At 29.7% G+C, this 22,899-nt stretch overlaps 1 protein-coding gene and 1 long non-coding RNA gene across 3 annotated transcripts in view; both read right to left on the bottom strand.

The window, feature by feature from the left end:
- Positions 1-10,689, bottom strand: part of LOC122526273 — a 13,842-nt gene extending 3,153 nt beyond the window's left edge. The window contains exon 1 of the long non-coding RNA XR_006306014.1: positions 10,164-10,689. This is a non-coding gene — a long non-coding RNA (uncharacterized LOC122526273). The remainder of the gene's footprint in view (positions 1-10,163) is intronic.
- The window catches only part of LOC122526271 (serine/threonine-protein kinase 25), a 112,778-nt gene that overhangs the window by 37,413 nt on the left and 52,466 nt on the right, over positions 1-22,899 (bottom strand). The gene's annotated exons all lie outside the window — the stretch shown is intronic.

Consider the following 22,899-nt stretch of genomic DNA (forward strand, 5'->3'; position numbering starts at 1 on the left):
ATCATAATTATTATAAAAAAAAAAAAAATAGGAACAAGAAAATGATTTAAAGAGATACCATATCGGTGTGTGTATGTGTGTGTAACAGTTATTAATGAAATATAATATAATACTCGATAAATATAGTCTATTTTTTTTTGTTCTTCCTTTCTTTTTACAAATACAAGTTCATTGGCGTGTCAGCCAGTAGAATAGTTGGTCGTTAAAAATAGGGAAATCGATAGAGAGATAATGATCTAGGTCAAGCGGAAGGGTCAATTCTTTCATCGATGGTAATACGACTACGGTGATAAGATGCGAATGGAATATCAATCAACTGTAAAGACTATGACGATTAATCGAGAGTCACACAATAGATAAAATCACAGCAATATAGAAAATAAATTAAATAAAATATAAATAAAATAAAACATTATAAATATATAAATTAATATATATATAATTAATTATTTAATTATAATATTATTTATAATAAATTAATATTAATTATAATAAATAAAATTAATATATATATAATTATAATTATACACATATAAATATATAATGAAATATATATTTATATATATAATAAAATATAAAAAATTATATGTATATATATTTATTTATAATAATATATTTATAATAATAATGAAAGAGTACCAAAACTAATACTCGACGAAGATCGAAAATCGTAAAAATTTCTTTAAGGAAAGACCAAGAGTAGGACTACTCGAATTGATCGATAATTTAAATTCGAATTGTAAAAGAGAGCTTCAACCTCCTCCTCCTCCTCCTCTCCTCTCCTCCTCCTCTCCTCTCATACCTCCTATTCGGATTAATGAATATTCATCGAAACGAAACGTCGCCCTCGATCCAGTCAACGCCCTCGATCGATGATTTATTTTTCTTATTTATTTCTTATCTTTTTTTTTCTTTTTTTCCACATCTTGAACACTCATTTCCGTTCTTGTTGACACAGCGATGAATTAAATCAAATTAATTAATAATATTCATTAATATAAAAAAAAAGAAGAGAAATTCCGATATTATATTTATCATATTATAAATATTTAAACTCGTGTAATCGATCAAATCGAACGACCGATTTGAAATTTACAACGAAAGATCTTACATTCGGAATGATTATTTTTCGCGTTTATTTCATTTATTCATTTATTATAATTATTAATATTGTTATATCTTCGTTTTATAAATCATTCTATCAATTGCAATATAAATAATTATACAGTTTGTAACACTCTATTTATTTATTATTTATATTTAATAGAGACAAATATATTTGGTTTAAAAAAAAAAGAAAAAACCATTGATTACTTATTCGAAAGAAAAAGAACATAAATTGTTGTCGAGATAATAATCCAACCAACGGTTACGTTTCATCGTTTCGCGTATAAAATTATGAAATTTAATTAACCCCGGTGGGGTGACGGTGAGGGGGGAGAGAGGGGGAGGAATAAATATCGAAATAAAATTTCGACAGATCGATTTCTTATTGAACGACGAAGTTTTTCTACGTTAGTAATCATTTTTCACAGTGACAGTATTATCTGCCGGAAATATCGTTAACGTCGTAAAAATAATAATAATAATAATAATAATAATGTAGAGAAAGGATCGAGTTCGTTATTTATTATACTATCGGTTATCAAAGCTGTATTAAATCACCGGACGTCGAACTAAAAGATTAACTCGTCAATTAATTTCGCGATACGTAAAAGCCTTTACAGGCCATTACACGCCGCGGATCATCATCATTTAGTAAATTGATCTTAACGTTTTAACAAATCTATTTTTTTTTCTTTTACCTCGAAAATGTACTTCTATTAACACATCGCGAACGAGAGACATTATCTTGCTACTAACAAACCGTTATCCAATGGTCACACCAGGTATTATTATATTTTTTAATTAGTAGTTCATATAATTTGTTAGATAATTCAAGAAATCATCGTGTAACTGTTATAAAGTATTTATTTTCATTCTATTGAGAAGACGAGATGATATCTCGTCATTCGTTTGCAATGTGTTAACGAAAAAATAAATGATTTGTTGAATAGTTAAAAAATATTCGTTATCACCGTTGGTAAAATATATTAATATTTTAATATATTTATTAATTTATATATAATTATATTTTTTTCTTTTTATATTTAATTATATAATTAATATATTTTTTTATTAGTTTATATTAATTTATATATTATTTATTATTTATATATAATATTTATTAATTAATATTTTAATAACATAGAAAAAACGGGATAATATCTCGTCATCCGTTTGCAATGTGTTAACGAAAAAATAAATGATTTGTTAAATAGTTAAAAAATATTCGTTATCACCGTTGGTAAATATATTATATTTTAATAACATAGAAAAAACGGGATAATATCTCGTCATCCGTTTGCAATGTGTTAACAATAACAACAACAATGCAAAAATAAAAATTGTTTGACCCTAGATAAACATAGCAATAAAATTTTATAAACTAGTAATAGTATATATATATATATAACGAAAAAATAAATGATTTGTTAAATAGTTAAAAAATATTCGTTATCACCGTTGGTAAAATATATTAATACTTTAATAACATAGAAAAAATTGGATAATATCTCGTCATCCGTTTGCAATGTGTTAATAATAACAACAATGCAAAAATAAAAATTGTTTGACCCTAGATAAACATAGCGATAAAATTTTATAAACTAGTAATAGTATATATATAGGTTTATTTGGTAAATCCGTTGATTTTACAAGTGACTTTCGTTTTCGACCGCAAACGAGAAATCTGGCCTTTGTCCCCCTGCAACAGCGAAAACGTGGGAAAGAACGTGCTAAAAGATAAAAAAGGCTACGATGCGTTACGTTTCTTCTAACAAGAAGTATACATGTAATTCTCCTCAATGCGTGCCTTGAATTAAAGTTCTTCCTTTTTTTTTCGTGTGTTTTTCTTTCTATCTAAATTAAACTATTTCTTTCTATGATTTAAACTCTCTCTTTCTTTCTTTCTTTCTTTCTTTCTTTCTCTCTCTCTTTTCCTTTTTCTCTTTCGAAATTTACAATGAAAACTGTTTAGGAATATCAAACGTATGCGAATAATGGGTTCCATATAAACGACTTCATTGTCTTCGATAATTTTATACAAGAAAATTCTGTTTCTTGTTTCGGGAACACAACGTGGAAAGTGTTTTTCTTTTCTTTTGTGTCGAGAAATAAAAAAGAAAATATTTTTATATGATTTTTCTTTTTCTTCTTCTTATTCTTCATTTTCTTTTTAATTTACAACGATGACGTTTTTCAATCATTCTCGTTTATTTGAAATTAAATTGGGACGCGAATTATTCAAACTGCTTGCGTGACATTCGTTTAAACGAGCTCTTAACAACAACAACAAAAGAAATAGAAGAAAAATCAGAACGAGAATCGAAATCTTACGGTGAAACAAAACTTGTTCATCGCTTTTTAATTCGATAAATTTTTTTAAAATAAAAAAAAAAGAAAAAAAGAAAATCTGACAAAACGTAATCCCATTTTATAATAATATATAAACCTGATAGTAGATCGTACTACAAATTTTCAAAAACCTATCTCTCTCTCTCTCTCTCTCGCTCTCTCTCTCTCATCTCGTTCTGTGATTTTCGAGTGGAAGAAAAACTGTTTCGTTTCTTTCGCAAAAAAAAAAAAAAAAAAAAAAGATAGAAAAAGAAAGAGAATAAAGTTCTTTTTCAAACATTACAAACGTTTCTACGGGAAAAGCTACGAACGAGCGCTTTTTAATATCGCGGAAAGAACGCAAAAACGAAAGAGAGAGAAGGAAAAACAGAAAAAGAAACGGAGGATAAAGGATAAAGAGAAAAATGAAGAAGATACGCGTTGGAAGTTACCTGTGGGGGGAAGGGAGGGGGAGGGGTGCTAGCTAGATTTTCAAGCATGGAAACGTCGGTGAGAGAATAAGAGCCGTTTGCTATGCGAGATTTTTGCCAGTATTTTTATCTCAACTCTTTCTTTCTTCTTCCTCTCTCTCTCTCTCTCTCTCTCTCTCTCGACATACCATCTTCTTTGAAACAAAAAAAAATAGAAAAGAAAAAAAAAGAAAAATAAAAAAAGAGTATAAAATAGTAAAGAAAGAGAAAGAGAAAAGGGAAGAAGCTTTTACGATCGAAGAGAAGCAGCATGCACGAAGAAGACACTTATCTATGGCGTTTGCCATCGTCGTATTACGTCCTTCCAGTGCTTAGGAAAAGACGCGTTTGCCGACGTAATCCCCTTAATCGTGCTTACACACGTTCATCCACGAACACTTGCAACGAGTACCACGGATATCTCTCTGGAAAGGAGGTATAAAAAAAAAAAAATTCCCTCTTCCACGTCCCACCCTCCTAGGTCTCTCCTCTCTCTCTCTCTTTCTTCTCTCTCCTCTTTCTCTCTCTCTTCGTGCACATTCACGTATACATATGTAGTTATATACGCGTGACTCGAGACTACAGCTTGAAACTCGTTTTCCAGTGTTCGTTGTAAACCCCATCGTATTACTACACCACCACCACCACCACCACCACCACCACTACCACCATCACCACCACCAACCAATAGCAGCAACAGTGTATGTAATACACGACCGTGTTTCTAATCCAAGTGAATAAATTCGAACAAATAGGATCCTTGTTGGAAAATTGTTTATCCGATTATTTTTACCGAACCCACCCATATTTAATTACGATATTTCATTTGCACGATGCGAATCTAATTATTTCTCGAGAATGAGGGTGGAGATGGGTTGGCATAGTTGTTACGTAAAAAGAAAGAAAAACGAGAAAAGAAACAAAATATGCAATCAATTACACGTTGCAGATGAGAAAGAGAGAGAGAGAGATGGAGAGGGAGGGAGAGGGAGAGGAAGAATTTTATTTTTTCTTCTAAACATTTTCATTAACTAACGAATGGGAGTAGTTTGGTGATAGTGGTCAAAAAAAGTAGTAACGTATCTCGTAAGACGTCGACCACCATTTGGCATAACGGTATCACGTTTCTACCTCTTTCTTCCTCCCCCTCCCCCTCCTCCTAATGCTGGACTTGCTCACTCACTCACTCACTCACTCACTCACTCACTCACTTACTCACTTACTCGTTCACCTTTACGACTAACGTTTCTTTCTCAAGCGCATTGGGCGAGCATTTTTCTCACGATTTCTCGTTAAACCGTACGTTTGGACAACGTTCGAACAGTTAGTTTAAATATTTCTCACGTTTTTTTTTCTTTCTTTTTTTTTTTTTATTTCAACGAACGAGGAAAGTTAATCTTCCAACAACAACTACGAAAAAAATGTATTTTTTTTTCTCTTTTTATTTTCTTAGACAAATGCATTCCATTATAAATAATTTATAATCAAAAGAATTTGGAATTTGATCCTTTTTTTTTTAATAATGATCGTCACGTCTGCCTAAAAGTATATGTGTGTGTGTGTGTGTGTGTGTGTGTGTATGTATTATCATCAATCGGACTGTAATATTTACTACGTCATAGGATAAAAAATATTCACGCGTGACTTTTCTATCTTTGTACTACATTTGGTGCGCCAGGAAACGTGCTAATAGACCGCAAAAAGTGCATGCAAAACACTGACGTTACTACTACCGGTGTGTGCAGCGAATAATACTCAGTATTGGCGCGTGTCTATGTGTTGTATGCATTTGAACGCATATGTGTACCAGCCGTCACGACTGCATTATCGTGAGATAAAAAAGGAAAAGAAGAAGAAAAAAGGAAAAAGGTGGAAAAAAAAGGTGAAGAAAAAAAAAAGTATATCGGTCAGTGACTTTCGCTCGAGAAAACGTTCTCGAAAAGTATATATGTAAGTTAAGTAAGTGCATACTGCATATATATATGTGTGTATGTGTGTATATGTGTGTGTTTATGTATTACACAGCTTTTATGCTTCCTCGAAGAGAACGAGGAACATCGCGATATGTTTTTATATTTCTGTGAAAAATAAAAATGAAAATAAGAATAATAAAAAGAAGATGACGAAGAGGAGGAAGAAGAAGTAGAAGAAAAAGTAGAAGAAGAAGAAGAAGATAATCTTGTCTGGAATCAAAACGTTTGAAGTCGTTTTTAAATACTTTTTTTTTCTTTTTTTATGCACATACATATGTCCTAAGAGTTGAGTTACACGCTTATCCTAACTACAATTTTTTTGTCCCGTAAGATAAAAACGAAAAGGAGAGAGTCGTATTTCGCGAATGTTAACTGTAAAAACTTATGGAAGAGATTAACTAGAGCAATGGTTTTCAAAGATTTATAAAAATAAATACATTAATTTTCATAGTTTTATCTATTTTAATATTATTTTATAGTTTATATATATATTATATATATATATATATATTTATTTATATTATATTTGTTTATTATATATATAATTATATTTATATATATTTTATTTATATATTTATAATATTTTTATTTTAAATATATATTATAATATTTTTATTTTTTATTATATTTTATATATATAAATTCACATTCGTTTAATTATTGAGAATATATATTAATGATACGAATAATAATTGTTAGAAAAAAATTGTTATATCAATACAAACATATCAATAATAAAAACAAGTGATTTAACTCTCTTGGATTATTTTTTTCCAATCGTATGTAATATATCTTATGACATGCCTATTTAAGTAGGTTCAAAACTTGTGTAACGAGTGTTTGACATGACTCGAGTGAAAAAGGAATGACGAATTTCGAAATTATTGACATAAGTCAAAAAAAAAAAGGAAAAAAGAAAGAGAAGAAAAGAAAAAGAATTCGTTACATCAAATAGATTTTCTTTTCACACAGTTTCTAATAAGAGTTACGTCAATTAACTGGTTAAAATTCTAAGTATCGATTAGCGTTGAGAAGTTTCGGTTCTTATTAGTCGATTCATGATGATATAATGAGTTTCGGATATTTATGGTAACAGACACTCAATCCTTTTTATAACACGAAACTTTGAAAGCATAGATTCGATAGAACACAAAGCAAAAATTGAACAATGCAAGATAAGATTTCTATAATTAGGATATATCATTATACATAATTTTCATATAACACGATTTATTAAAATTTGGACAAACTTTTACGTAGCACGAATATCGTTATCGCTCAATTTTATCATTTTTAGTATATTTTCAATAAGAAAAAGAAAAAGAGAAAAATTAATAATTAATTATTATAATATAAAATTAATAAAATATAAATTAATTAAATTAATTAAATAAAAATAAAAATAATAAAAAATTAAAATAATCACGTTCGAGTTAAATGTATCATACCATCGAAAGAAATTTCATTTGTAATAAAACGTATGTTCAATATATCGATTAGGTATTATTTTAATCACGTTTATAATTTATTTTTATAATGAATTTTTCAAACAAATTACTTTTACAAAATCGTAAAGCGAATACATATACATATATATATATATATTTTTTTTTAATTTTTTCTTTCAATTGGATCTCGCAACCCTTTTTTTTTGTTAGAAAGCAACCCCACCGATTGAAAACCACTGAAGTGTAAAGGGAATTTCGTGAAATGTCTAATTTATATAACGCGTTGCAACTTGGCCCGATCTCTTTTCCCTTTCCGCAGAGTGGCGGCCAGTGAAAGTGAAGGAGCACGGATAAGAAGGCAAACTTCTCTTCACCTCACCTCACTTCACCTTTCCTAACATTCTCCTCTCCTTTCCTCTCCTCTCTTCCTACCTTTAAGAACTCGACGATGGATACGCTACGATAACGCGAATCGCCAACACGAGAAACTCGTTTCTCTCCTCGTGCGATTCAATCGAAACGTATATATCGATCTTTCATTTCTTTTTTTTCTTTTTTTTTCTTTTTTATATTATTTCACGACACGTATACGACGTATCGACCTTTCCAAATCGAACGCATTTCGATTATTCCAATATATAAATCAAGATACATTTTTAAACGTGGCCTCTTGTTGCTTCGATTTTTTTCCACTCAGAGAACAAAAGTCACTACTATTAATATAAAACGTGGATTTGTATTCGTTGCGATCTATGTAATATATTTCTTTTTATTCCTATATATTCGAAACCGTAGGATGAGTATTTTTAACTCATTTTCTTTTTTTCTTTCTTTTTTTATATATATATATACTATTAGCAAATGAAAGATTTCTTAATTACTCGAAATATATATTTCATTCTGATTTAAATTCGATGGAATTTTACGGATAATGTAATTGAGTAATTACTTAATTTATCTGGAAATATTTCATGGATTATTTCTTGTTTTTTTTTTTTCTTTTTTTAAATTATTTCTACACGAAAAATCAATGAATCAAAAGAGTAGTAATATTACGTCGACCTTGGCTCGTAAATCCTTCTTCATTTCAATAATTATCTTCTTTCTCTCTTTTTTATTTTTAAATTCAAAGTTCCATTGAAATTTATTGCTTTATCGGTGTACCTATAGCGAGGTGAAATGAAATCCCAGAAAAAAAAAAAAATTAAAATAGATAGGATTAACGAAAGAGAAAATAATGCGTTCTCGATGAGTATCATATTTTGTTCTCGTTGTAATTAATCCGCTTTTTAAATTTATAAAGTACGAACAAAAAGTTGAATTGAGTAACCGATTATCATCACTTTCGCTAGTTTCACTTCTACCTATTTTATTTTTTTTCAAACGATTTTGAAAAGTTTTACCATTATTCGTACTATCGAAGATTCTTGGGTTCACTGTTTACGATTTTACGAAAATATTTTAACGAAGGATCGATTATTATTGATCGAACTACTGACGGGGCTAATCTTTTTTGCCTTTTTTCGTAGGATGATAAGCAAAAACAAAAGAAATGTTATATTTCTTCTCGATGGGAGTGGGGAAAAATAAAGAGTAACAACAACAACAAAAAATGGAATAAATACACAAGAGATCGGATTCTCTCGAAGGAAGAATAATTATTTCGAGTAGCCAAGTTCCTAGCCACTTATTTTTCTCTCTTGACTCGGCCACGACGTTGCTAACCGTGCCCCGGTACAGCACGTTAGCCATTTTATGCTCTAAATAATTCAACCGCCATAAGAAAATTAACCTACCGTGCCTAAAAACACACTACCTTACTTATACATTCGTTAGTTTTATTAAAAAAAATAAAAAAACGAACGATTCTTAAATTAATCGATAAGAAATTGATTTTATCGAAACTTTACACACACATATACACACACATTTTTGTTTTGTTCGCCTCATTTCTCTCCATCAATATCGAAATAATTTCATTCTCCTTACCTATTTTATTATTACTTATGAAATGTTATTTTATTCCGTGAAAAGAATAAGAATAATTTTTCATTCGATTGAATATACGTTTAAATATTTATCGTCAGTATTTTAAACAAATTTTTAAATACATATTTGAGAAATATATGAACGATATTTTTATATAAATTTTTATATAAATTTTTATATAAATAATAATAATATAAATATTTATATAAATATATATATAATATTTATTATATAAATATTTATATAATATTTATATAAATAAATAATTTCTATATAAAAATATTCGTACGAAATCTCTTTTTCATTTTACATATTATTCTAAACGCACAATTAACTATTCGATATATCAAACGATTATAATTTTATATATCAATCATTTTTATTTTCCAATATATCGATCAAAAATATATCAAAAAAATATATTAATCAAATAAATGAAAATAAAACTAAAAAGTACTAGGAAAAATCATCACAGGAATTGAACTTTTATTCAAACTAGAGAACACACTACTTCATTATCCTTATTCTTTTTTTTTGTTCCTTCTTCCATTCTACAAAAAATAAATCGCTGAATCGTTGCTCTATATTCAAGAAGAAGAAAAATAAGAATATGAATAAGAAGAAGACAAAAACGGACTAATAGAAAACGGTGATCGAGTTCATCTTAAGAAACGGGGCGAACGTCCGGTGCGATAACATATGTTTTATAAGCGTAACGCGTGCACCAACGGATTGCATCCGTCTCTTTACGTTGCTTGCTTGCTTGCTTGCTTTAACATTTAACATTATGATATTACATCGAACTCAAACAATTTTTCTCTTCGTTTATCTCATCTTAATTAATTTACCCTTGTTTATCCAAATAATTCTCCCTTTTCTTTGATTCAACATTAAACACGATCACTTTGCTATTAAGTTCATTTACAAACACCTTTAAGGAGATAAAAATTCCTTATAGTTTAATTCCCTTTTTTTCTTCGTTTCGTGAACACACTTTAGAGACACACTGCGCGAATCTTTTCTCGGATTTATTTTCTAATATTTTATTTTTACATTTGTTTTTTTTTTCTTCTTCTTTCCAAATTACCGTCGCGTTTGTACGAAACTATTTACGCGCCTCAACGATGATTTTTTTCTCCTTCTAAGAAAATTTTCCACCGTGAAAATAAGAATCAAAAATATTAATAATAACAAAATAGGATTTCTATAAGAGTAAGAAGAGAATATCCCGGGCTCCGAGTGTCGGTTATTGTCCGCGGTTGCTTTCGAACTGACACGCGGTGCAGCCCGTTCGAAGAAAGCCGCGGGAGAGTGTGTCCGTCGGTTTTGTTCCAAGGAGTAGGGATAACGCGAGACTGGATTATGGTATATGTATATACTCGAATGATACATACAAGCAAGCCAATAAGGACACCCGTTAGAATATCTGATCGTTTCTCTCCGAGATACCTCAGACACAACTAAGACGACTACGATGACTACGACGATGTCTACCTAAGCACGCCCACCATCATACCAATGATTCGTCCTTCTTGCGAAGTTATTTTTTTCTTAAACATTAGTATATACATATTTCTATATTTCTATATATATGTATATGTATAGCTCTATGCAGCAATGGTGTCAAACTAATTCTTGTTTAATTATAAAGTTTATTAAATAAAAAGATTTATTTTTTAATAAATTATTTAAATTAAAGTTTGATTTTTTGATTATATAAAATAAAATTGATTATATGTTTAGGGTATGAACCTACTAGCTTATGTTTAGCTTATTTATATATATAAAAATAATGATTTTAGATTTATAATGAAGATAAAAATATTATATAATTTATTCTAACAAAATAATCCTTTTTGTCAGGCACATCATTAAATTTATTTATTAAATGTTATGTCTGATTAAAGTAATAAATTGTAAATATAGATATATTATATATATATGTATAACTCTATGCACAACTAAGACGACTACGATGACTACGACGATGACTACGACGATGTCTACCTAAGCACCCCCACCATCATACCAATGATTCGTCCTTCTTGCGAAGTTATTTTTTCCTTAAACATTAGTATATATATATTTCTATATTTCTATATATATATATATGTATAACTCTATGCAGCAATGGTGTCAAACTTATTCTTGTTTCCTATTCATATTTATATATTTCACAATATTTCTTATAATTTTATTTCCACGAGCTTGATATGAATGAACGAGTGAATGAATTAATGAATGAATGAATGAATGAATAAATGAATGAATGAATTCATGAATAAATATCTATTTGTATATATACATTTATAATACAACACTTATCCCTTTCGATTTATACGCCGATACTTGTTTTATTTTTAAATTTATTTTGGTCATTCTTCTGTGATAATATTTTTGTATAAATTCTATCGACTTTATTCGAAAAAATAAATCCACGTAGATCTAGAAATACGTGTAAACGTGTGTTTATACGTTCACAATTATATTACAATACGTAAGTAAGTAAATATAGGTTTGAAATGCGGAAGATATTTAGTATATAACATACGTATGCAATCTTTGATCGAATAGATTTAGAAATTGGAAGTAGCAAGCTGCAGCAAAAATTCTTTGAACGTTTCGAATCTATAAATGGATCGAGAGCTTCCATCGTGAAAGTCTTCTTCGAATCTGTGATGTTCCTTAAATATCCTGCATATATAAATATGCTTGCTTACGTGCCTGTACGTGTATATGTGTTTGTATGAGTGTTTATTTGTGTATATATAAATATATATTGGTATATGAGTAAGTGTTTGATTGTATATATATGTACATGTGTGTGTGTGAGTGTTAACTATATATATTTATGTACTTGTGTTCGGTAATTTGCTTTGAAAGATGTTAAGTATAGTCGAAAAGAGTAGTAATAAAAGGCACACCCGTTATATGTGAAACATGCTCCTCCCACGAGTCCTTGGAAAGGTTGAGATCCTGCTTTGTGCTTACGGATCGACGAGCACGACGATGACAATGATTACAAAATTACATTGCTCTTCGATAATACTTGATGGCACCTATCGTCGAAGGCACAACGCGATCATTCATGATAAGAGAACGAATTTGTTGTTAAAAGGAACGATCGCGTGAGACACGTATCTTACGTGTTAAAATAAAGTATGAACTAATGACGTTTCAATACTTACAATTATTTCTATTTTTCGTTGTAAACAAAATAAAAATTCATCGAGGATCAAATAATTCATTTGACTGGAAATGATTAAATATTTAAATTGATAAAGAATTAAATAAACAACATGGCACTTGCATGTAGATATTTGCTTGAAAAAAAAAACATGAAACAAAAGAAATAAAGTATAAACTAATGACGTTTCAATACTTACATTAGTTCTATTTTTCGTTGTAAACAAAATAAAAATTCATCGAGGATCAAATAATTATTTGACTGGAAATGATTAAATATTTAAATTGATAAAGAATTAAATAAACAACAGGGCACACGTGTGTAGATATTTGCTTGAAAAAAAAAATAAAGTATGAACATAAAAAGAAATAAAGTATGAACTAACGACGTTTCAATACTTACAATTAGTTCTATTTTTCGTTGTAAATAAAATAAAAATTCATCGAGGATCAAATAATTCAGAAAATGATTAAATATTTAAATTGATAAAGAATTAAATAAACAACACGTGTGTAGATATTTGCTTGAAAAAAAATAACATGAAACAGAAGAAAATTAATAATTCATACCAAAGAATATTAAAATAACTTATCTGTTATCGAGATATTGTTAAAATTTGATATAACATCTTACTATGTAAATTAAATATAATATAATAATAATAAAAAAAAAGAAAAAAACACAGAGATAAATAAAATATTTATAATCCGACAGAATATCTCTTTAATTTTTATTCTTTTCTTTTGTTTCTTTCTTTTTAAATGAAAATCTTCAAACAAAATTTTCTTCTTAATATCAATTTTTAATTTTCCTCATAACTTATTGTCAGTTCCATTTGAAAAAGTCTCGATCTATTTAACTTTTATATATTTTCTATATATATAGTGTCGATTTCCTTTGCTATCATCTGTGCATGTAATATATGCATCCATCCTATAAACACAGATACATTTACGCTCACGCATATACATACACGTTCGTTGCATTTTATTACTTATTACTTACGTTTAAAATATATACATGCTCGTAACGTTGGTTCTAGCAAAGCAATTTCACCGCTACTTTCTTTCCGCGATGTCGATACGTTACACGTAATTATTACTACCGCGATGATGATGATGATGATGATGATGACGATGATGATGATGATGATGGTGGTGACGACGACGGTGATGAGAATGGTAACCGTATTACAACGGGGTATCAATTACCATGCGAGAACGGGGACAATACGAGAAGTTGACTTTTATGCGAAAATGCATCGTACGAATTTACACGTGTTGTGTTTGTACGCACATATATATATATATATACATAATACACATATGTATCTATAGAATTGTTATAATTATTACAAAAATTTATTTGAATATAAATAACATATGGAATTTGTATTTTATCTAAATATTTTTATTCGCATTTAGGCCACGCGCATATGCACGCACGTGCTATTAAAAAATTAAATAATATTAAGAAAAAAGGAAAAGAAAAAAAAGAAAAAAGGAAAAATAAATTATTATACAATGAAAATTACGTAGATAATAATCAAACTCATTATTTTGCCAGCAGTCCATGTATATCGTTTCCTGTATAACGATCTCGTATTACGTAAAATCGGTAGACGCGTTTCCGCGGAAGCGAATAAAAATGAAATATTAATACTTCATTCCTCCCACCCTCCTTTTCTTCTTCTTTTTCTCTTTCTCTCTCTCTCTCTATATATATTTTACTTTTACTGAACCGTTCGTCCCAGGTTGCTCGCAATCCCTTCACTTTTCACATAATAATCCGTGTGCGAATGCATTACACGATTTAATAACTGGAGCGACCACAGTCATTTCTCATTTACGTACTTAATTGCCAACGTTGTAGCCCCCCCCCTCAACGTTCGTAATTACAAGTAGGAATTACTTGTTTTTTTTTTTATTCTTTTTTTCTTTTTCTCTCTCTTTTTCTGTCTGGACTACTATAGTAATACGTTCGTTAGAAGAGGGATCACGTTTTGCGTACTCTTTTTCACGATCGTTTCTCGTAACAACATTTTTTACGTTATAACGTATATATTTCTAAAGAGAAGATATAAAAAAAAAAATTAAAAAATATATATACGTTCGAAGGATACCAATGTACGTGTTGCATAAGTGTGCGATAATTAATTGGAAAACGTATTCCGAGTTATATTCGTTTGTCCACACGATCAACGAAATGAATTTTCTTGTCCCATCGTGAGACCCCCCCTTCCTACAACCCCCAACCTACACAAACCTTCTACGCTCTTTTATAATAATATTTGATTTTAATCGAGAGACGAAAGGTGTTCCGACAAAAATGAAATCTGTCTCATATTTTCTCTCTCTCTCTCTCTCTCTCTCTTACACTCTTGCTCACCCCCTCTCCCATTTCTCTCATAGTGAAGGGTAGATAATGGAATTTGTACCGAGAGAGGGATTAAGCATTTGAAGACCCCAAGTGAAATCTGATTTCGAAGCCTTTTGAAGAAATAAAACAGAATGTTCTAACACAGAATTTAAAAGGATATTTTTTTCTTTTTTTTTTTAAACCAATAACGCATCGTACGTTTACTGTTATTTAATCGTTAATTGTCACTGGATATAAAAAGCATGCTTTTATAATTATTTTTTGTCAAGAAGTTTCTTCTCTAATTTAAACTCGTAACAAATACAATTTTATCACATTATCATTATTATTTTACGTGATATTAATTAATTCGACAAATATTATATTATGAGAACAATAATAATAATATAAACAAAACTCTAGAACGTTAATTTTTCACTTTTTACAATAGTGAATTATAATATGAGTATAAACGGATAAAAGATAATTAGAAAAATCAAATACTAATTATGTATAACAAAATTTGCTAATTATCATTGCATCGATCTAATAATTCAAATAACAATTATTAAAAATACCCATTTGAATCTTTAATCTAACATCATTACGTATCCCTCAAAATGATTTACTTCATTTCTATCATAAATCATAATAAAAAATTAAAAACAATTCTAAATATTATAGACAAATTACGAATAGTAAATCCCCACTCCACCCCAGTTGATTTTTCTCCTCAATCTAATAATTAAAAATAATTAAAAATATACCAATTAAAAATAATAATAATATACACAATATGTTTTCTCACACCCTTAATAATAACCAACAAAAAAAGAAAATGATTTCTCTATCCCATAAATATAATATCATTATTACAAATCATTCGAAACGATATACTTCATTCTTGACAGCATGATCCCGAGTAAACAAGTAAATTTAGTATGACATATACCACACGGACCGCAACTAACGATCCCAGCCCGTTCAAACTCGAAACCTTCTCGAAATCGATCACGTAGATAGCCATACAGCAGCCACCACCACCACCACCACCATTACCACCATAACCATCACCAACCAATCCAGTCGTCCTCCCCTCGTATCAAACGAATTACAAAATCGTCAGTGTGAGGAGGACCAGATATCGTTCGCAGGGGGAGAAGGGGAGGAATAGGAGGAGGGGGAGGGGGATAGGTAGGAGGAGGAGGAGGAAGAGGAGGAAAAGTTAAACGTTTCTCGAAGTAGACACATATATATATGTATATATGTATATAAATATATTTTTCCTTTATTGTATGTGTGTGTGTGTGTGTGTGTATAGGAGGATTGGAGGACTGTGAAGAATTTTGCAATCGACACTCCGTGACCGAAGCTATCGAACTCGAGCGATCGACCACGTCACGTGTCGAGACGTACCGTGAAATCGATAACACGCTTAGGAGAAAGAGAATAATAAACGAGCTAGAGCTCGGTTCGCAGCGGGTTTTATCGACAGGGCTCGTCGTCGTAGTCGTAGTCGTAGTCGTAGAGAAACCCGATCGAGATAATCGATAGTAACGACGATATCTCTCTTCCGTCTTCTCGTTGATCTATTAGGGGGAGAACAAAAAATAGAAAACAATGAAAAATAGAAAACAATGAAAAAAGAAAATATTTAAACAAAAAGGGACGCGCAGAGAAATGAAGCTACTTTTTTTTTTTATTTTTATGTTATAATTGAAAAAGAAAACTTCGTTCAATTTTTCGTATGAAATTTTATCGACATTTATTATTATTATTATTATTTCTTATCGTTTATTCTATAAATGAAAAAAGGTGAAATATTTCTCAAGGGTGCAACTGCAGAATGATTAAGAAAAAGTTCTTTCTTTTTTTTTTTAATTTTGTAGACATTTATCCATATCCGTTTAACATTCCTTGTACTTTAAAAGCTGACAGAGAGTCAACGAGGAGAAAGGGGAAACTTTGAAAAAGATAGACGTACAGAAAAACACACACACACACAGACCAATAGACAGACAGAAAGAGAGAGAGGGCGGGAGGTGAGGGGTGAGAGGAGGAGAGAAAAGAGAGAAACAGTGATTAACGACGCGGTGAAACAATAAATCCCACGGTTGTCTATAATAGCTTGTAAAGTTAAATCATTTCCCGAGGTGAAACTCTAAAGTACACCGTGCGTTTCCCGCAGGGCGGGGAACTTTTACGAGCAGACACTAGGACAACTTATAAGTCAAGAAGAGTGGTAGTAGTAGTAGTGGTAGTAGTAGCATCCTTAACTCGTCAAATAATCTACCCTTTGTCCTACCTAAAACGAAACTCCATCTAAAACGTAATAACGCGTTACTATGGATACATGAATCATAACTGTGCGTACACGTGTATATGTGTAAGTGCGTGTAAGTGCGTGTCATCCGACTATTAAATTTTAACGATACACAAACTCGTACACGACCAATGAATTTTAACGATAGATCATCATTTGAAAAAGAATCGGGTCTATTTAAATTTTCATCGATTGATATAACACATTCTCTAATCCAAAAACAGATTAGAAATATTCTACGAATGAAAAGATTTTTCTGTTGATTTCGGTTTTCTTTTTCTTTCGAATTATTAATCGATCGAGGGGAAAGGACAAAAAAAAATACACATTTTTGATTGTCCGTTAGAAATATGCACAGTAAAGAAGAGTAGAATCGGTCAACGACACTTGCGAGACGCCTTCAGCCATGTAACGGGTGTCTCCGCGAATTTTTGACTTCTTTTCTTTCCGTTTTTTTGGGGATATCAACGACAAAGGGAAAAGAGAGATTAAAAGAAAGAAATAGCGTAGAGATGAAACAAAGGGAGACCAAAAATTATTCAAGCTGTGTATATGGTGTACAATACAGTAAAAGTACAATAGAAGTATATATATATGGTGTACAGTATTGCATCGTATATGATAGTAAACTATATATAGTGCAAGTAAACTTTGTCTACTCGATGTATTGCAATCAGACAGAATTTCAAAGCTGTCAAGGAAAATCATGACGAGTTCGATAATCCGAGATCAAGTTTCCTCATACGTTGATATTAAATTATCGAATTAATTTCGTTTATCGATAATGAGAATCATCAAATGTAAATTAATATGATATACTAAGTTTTAATAATTCATACGTTAGAATGTTAAATAATCAAACAGTATAAGGTAACGATATCGAATGTTAGACACGTATTTTTAAATATGTAAAACAAATCTAAAAAAAAAATCGAATTTAACTTGCGAACAAGCTAACTTCCATACAAACATAACAGAAGTCTCGTATTCGGTGTCGTTAAGCCTATGCAACAAATCTATATATAAATCTATATATATATACACACACACACACATCATATGAGTGTACATTCTACCTATATTTTGAAAGTATCAATTTAGTGTTATATTGGCATTAAAATTAAAAAAAAGAATAAATAAAAAACAATTTAAATAATCGAGCTAGACTTGTGTAACAAGCATACTTATATAAAATTAAACTAAAGTCATACATCATGCGACCGTACGTTCTACATATATTTTGAAAGTATCAATCAAATGTATTAGAACTAAAATTAAATAAAAATAAAAAATACACACACACACACACATACAATTTAAATAATTTAACAAGCGTATATTTATATAAAAATTAAACTAAAGTCTAGTATTCGGTGTAGCTTAGCCTATAATACGAATCTATATATATACACACACAAATAATATACGTATACGTATGTGTATATATATATTGTAGATGCATTTTGCAATACTGGAGAATATGGTTGCACAAGCAACGTGGCTGCACAATGGCGCGAGTTATGGCGAGTGAAAGGCGACGAGATATCGCGAGTGAGAGAGAGAAAGAGAGAGAAAGAGAGAAAGAGGTACTAACACGAGTAATCGAGCGAATACGTGCGTCCAAGCGCATACGTTTCTACCTGCACACACGGTACACATACTACTAACATGATCTAGCCTAGTCTACTCCTCCTCCTCCTCCTCCTCCTCCTCCTCTTTATATCTTTCACTATGATCCTACTGTGCGTACAACACACAGTTATAACGGGTTAATATAAAGTCTTGTATATAACTAAAGTATATTTATATACGTGTAACGTTCAAGTATACTAACAGAGACTGTCTAAAGAAGATGAAGAAGAAAGAAAGAGACTTGGTGATACCAACGAAGGGTGACACAATATATAGTTACAAAACCGATCTATAATATAATTTACCTTATCGTATGCGTCAGAAACATATTTATCAATTCTTTTTTTTTTTATTATTATTATTTCTTTGACCCAATTGTCTAGACGTAAAACACGTAAATTTATTGTATCAATCGGATAAAAGATTAATTTTGATATTAACATTTTATTGTTGTTAGAAATTAGAAATTTTTGTATTTAATGTTGATCGTTTATAATATTGAACAATACATTTTGTTAGATATATATATATATCTTATCTATATCTTATATAAAATTAAACTAAAGTCTCTCTCATACATCATGTGACCGTATATTCTACATATATTTTGAAATAAAATAATTATTTGAAAATATAAATTATTAATATTTACGACGTGAATTCGTACTGGTGAAAATTCGTACTAACACAAACGAATAATGTTACAGGACGGAGTGCATCTAGAATGTATGTAGTATTAATAATTTAATATATATATATATATATAAAAGATTATTAAAAATATTAAAAATAATTATTTTGTTTTGTTTAAATATAAAAATATTTTGGAACAATATTCAATATAAAAAATCATTAGAAATCTCTCGATAATCTATGCTACTCGATAAAATCATATAATATTAAATAAATTATCCTAGGCGAGAAAGTAAATCCTTTAAATAAATTATTCTTCGTCATTCGTTTGCGCGTGTCGTAAATTGAAATTATTTCTTGTGCCAAAAAACATTGTCGTATCTTCAACGAAAAGAAAGTTCCTTTGGTCGGAGCCAAAAATATAATATGAAAATTTATTGACTTTTACGTCTATGCATATGCATCATTCATTTTAGGGATATAATTTAAAACGTGGTTTTCTTCTTCTTCTTCTTCTTCTTCTTTTAATCTTACGACAACGATCACGAGTTAAACGATAGTAGATTTATGATAATTTCACGTGAAAAGAAAAAAGAAAAAAGAAAAAACAAATCAGGACAAAACGATTTTCTCGAGAAAGTGCAGAGGGTGAAAATTCGTACTAACACAAACGAATAATGTTACGGGACGGAGTGCATCTAGAATGCAGTTAGAGTATTAAAGACTGTAGCAAGAACGTTCCTTTCAAATGTCACTTCGACATTTGACGAGGTCAACGTGGTGTACACGGTGTTCGCCGATGCCGTAATGCGTTTTCAACCGGACATTGATATTATCTATTTGACAAAAAAAATATATTTAATCTAAAAATTAAAAAAAAATGCATGTTCATTTATACTTAAAAATGTTTTTTAACGCGTTTAACGACACGCTAATTATTTTAAATGGTTTACCTCTGACACAAATGCGTATCACGTTGAAATATTATTTAAAAAACAAACAAGTTTTGAAGCGTGTAATTTCATGTGCAACGAATTTATAATATTTTGATAAGTATTATCCTCTTACTGCGATTAAATATATTTCTTTGTTTGGGGGTTTGATTAATAAAATGTCACGAGAATAACTTTTGTTGAATAAACCATAAAAAAATAAGAGACACAAAGAAAAAGTCCCATCATGGCGTTACAACGTGTTTAAAATATAGACAGTAATTAAATACACGGTAAAAATTTAAGAATGAATTTTTTGTTAGTAAAAGAAAAAAAATAAATATGTTATATCAACATAGGGGGAAACCAGAAATACTTAGTTTACGAGTTATAAGACTTTCAAGTATGATGACCTATTGAGGATTTGTCTAACAGCCGTTCACAATTCGCTAAGAAAAAGTTGCTGCATCATTCACAACAGTTGAATACACAAATGTCTAGAAAAGTACCTGTTATTTGCGTAAAAAGAATTTCAATAAGTTTAACTCAGGTGAACGAAGAAAACCAAATAATTGAACGAAACTAAGTAGGATCGCATTTAAAAGTATTCAAGTACAATTTACAAAACTATTTTAAACCATTTTCAAATTCCATATTACGATGTACATTAATTTTACTTACTTTATTATATTATTAACTTATATAATATATAATAATATAACATTTATTATTATATATATTATTATTTATATATTTATTTTATTATATATTATTATATTATTATATATATTATATTATATATTATATTTATATATTATTATTATATATTATTATTTATATTATTTATTATATATTTATTTTATTATATATTATTATATATATTATATATATTATATTTATATATTATTATTATTATAGTATTATTATATATATTATTTACTTTATTATATTTACTATGAATGTATAATTCAGCTCTAAAATTAAATCTAAATTATTATTAATAGAATTATATTCTTAAACACGTAGTATACTATAACATATTTATTCACGATATTTCGTTCTCCGTGATTTGCCAATATATACGGTGGTATTAGCATACGAATGTCGTTTATAGGAAATCTCAATTGGATCGATTGGAACACGTAACACGTTTCACCCCCGTAGATGAATTTAACCAAGGGATTAATTTCTTCAGCAAATACTATGCTTCGATCTAACCGAATTTGGCTGCCGTCTGTTGGATCGAGAGATTTACGTGGGAAATGTCACCGGGCGACGACAATTACTACACACCTGCGAAACTGTTATTTACTTTGAACAAGTAAACTTCGTCTACTCTATGTAACTCTCTGTACATGAAATCGCGACAAATTTCGTCGAGCAGTCAAGGAAAATCATTGCCAGGTGATAAAGTTGTAAAATCCTATATATAACAAAAAAAAAAAAAATAAAAAATAAAAAAGAGAAAATCATAGTATAATTGAATCAATCAACGATATATTTATCAAACGTTTAATTAATGACAATTGCAATTACGAATTGTATCAAAAGAATAATTGGCAAAATGAAAAGAAAAGAAAAGAAAAGAAAAAAAAAACATAATCATTTAAATTCGATAATACATCGATTAACGTTTGAAATGATTAAATAATAACAAACGAACGAAATAATTATTTTCAATCTAAAAATGGTTATCATTCGAAGCGTGGAAACATCAAACGATTTGAATTACTAAGGTTTATATACCAAAGCGATCAGTATCATAATCCTCCTTTCCTTTTTCCGATGAACCCTCAAGGGATTCGGAAATTTCCCTTTAAACGCATCGTAATCGGAGTAGGGTCTAATTCGAGGAAACTTGATTTCTCCAAGCCGTTTGCCAATAGAAACTTCACCCTTATCAAAATGTATATAAATATATATATTCTAGAGGGTGTCTCTATATATATCATAAATAATATATCATCAAAAGACAATTTGATCTTTAATAAATATCACATAACGTTATCTCGAGCAAATGAATATCGATAGAGGTTTTATCTAAACCCCCGTAGCCGTCGTTTCCCTTATATTCTACTTTATATCTTTTCTGTTGTTACGAAAGAGAGTCTTAGGAAGCATGCCAATTTCTGCATTACCAAAACCACCACTCAACTCAACTCAACTCAACTAAACTAAACTAAACTAAACTAAACTAAACCCGACTCAAGTCAATTCCGATACCATGACTACCCCACGAGTCCTTCTTTCGGAAGGGTAAAAATAAAGGATGCCAAGACAGGATAAAAGGCTCTCTTATTCTTCATGGGAATTCCAGTGCAGAGGGAATACTCGATTTTTCCGGGCACGTGAAACCGACGTCTTGATTCGAATGGAAAGAATGAAAGAAAAGGAAATAAAACGAAAAGGAAAAAAGGTTTTTTGGTAAATCGTTATATACGCGTTCGCGAATGCGTTAAATAAAACGGATGAGATGATGTTCTTTTTTTGTAATGAAAGATTACGAGAGAGAGAGAGAG

Source organism: Polistes fuscatus, unplaced genomic scaffold (assembly GCF_010416935.1).
Source record: "Polistes fuscatus isolate 324 unplaced genomic scaffold, CU_Pfus_HIC Scaffold11, whole genome shotgun sequence".
Classification (NCBI taxonomy): Eukaryota; Metazoa; Arthropoda; class Insecta; order Hymenoptera; family Vespidae; genus Polistes; species Polistes fuscatus.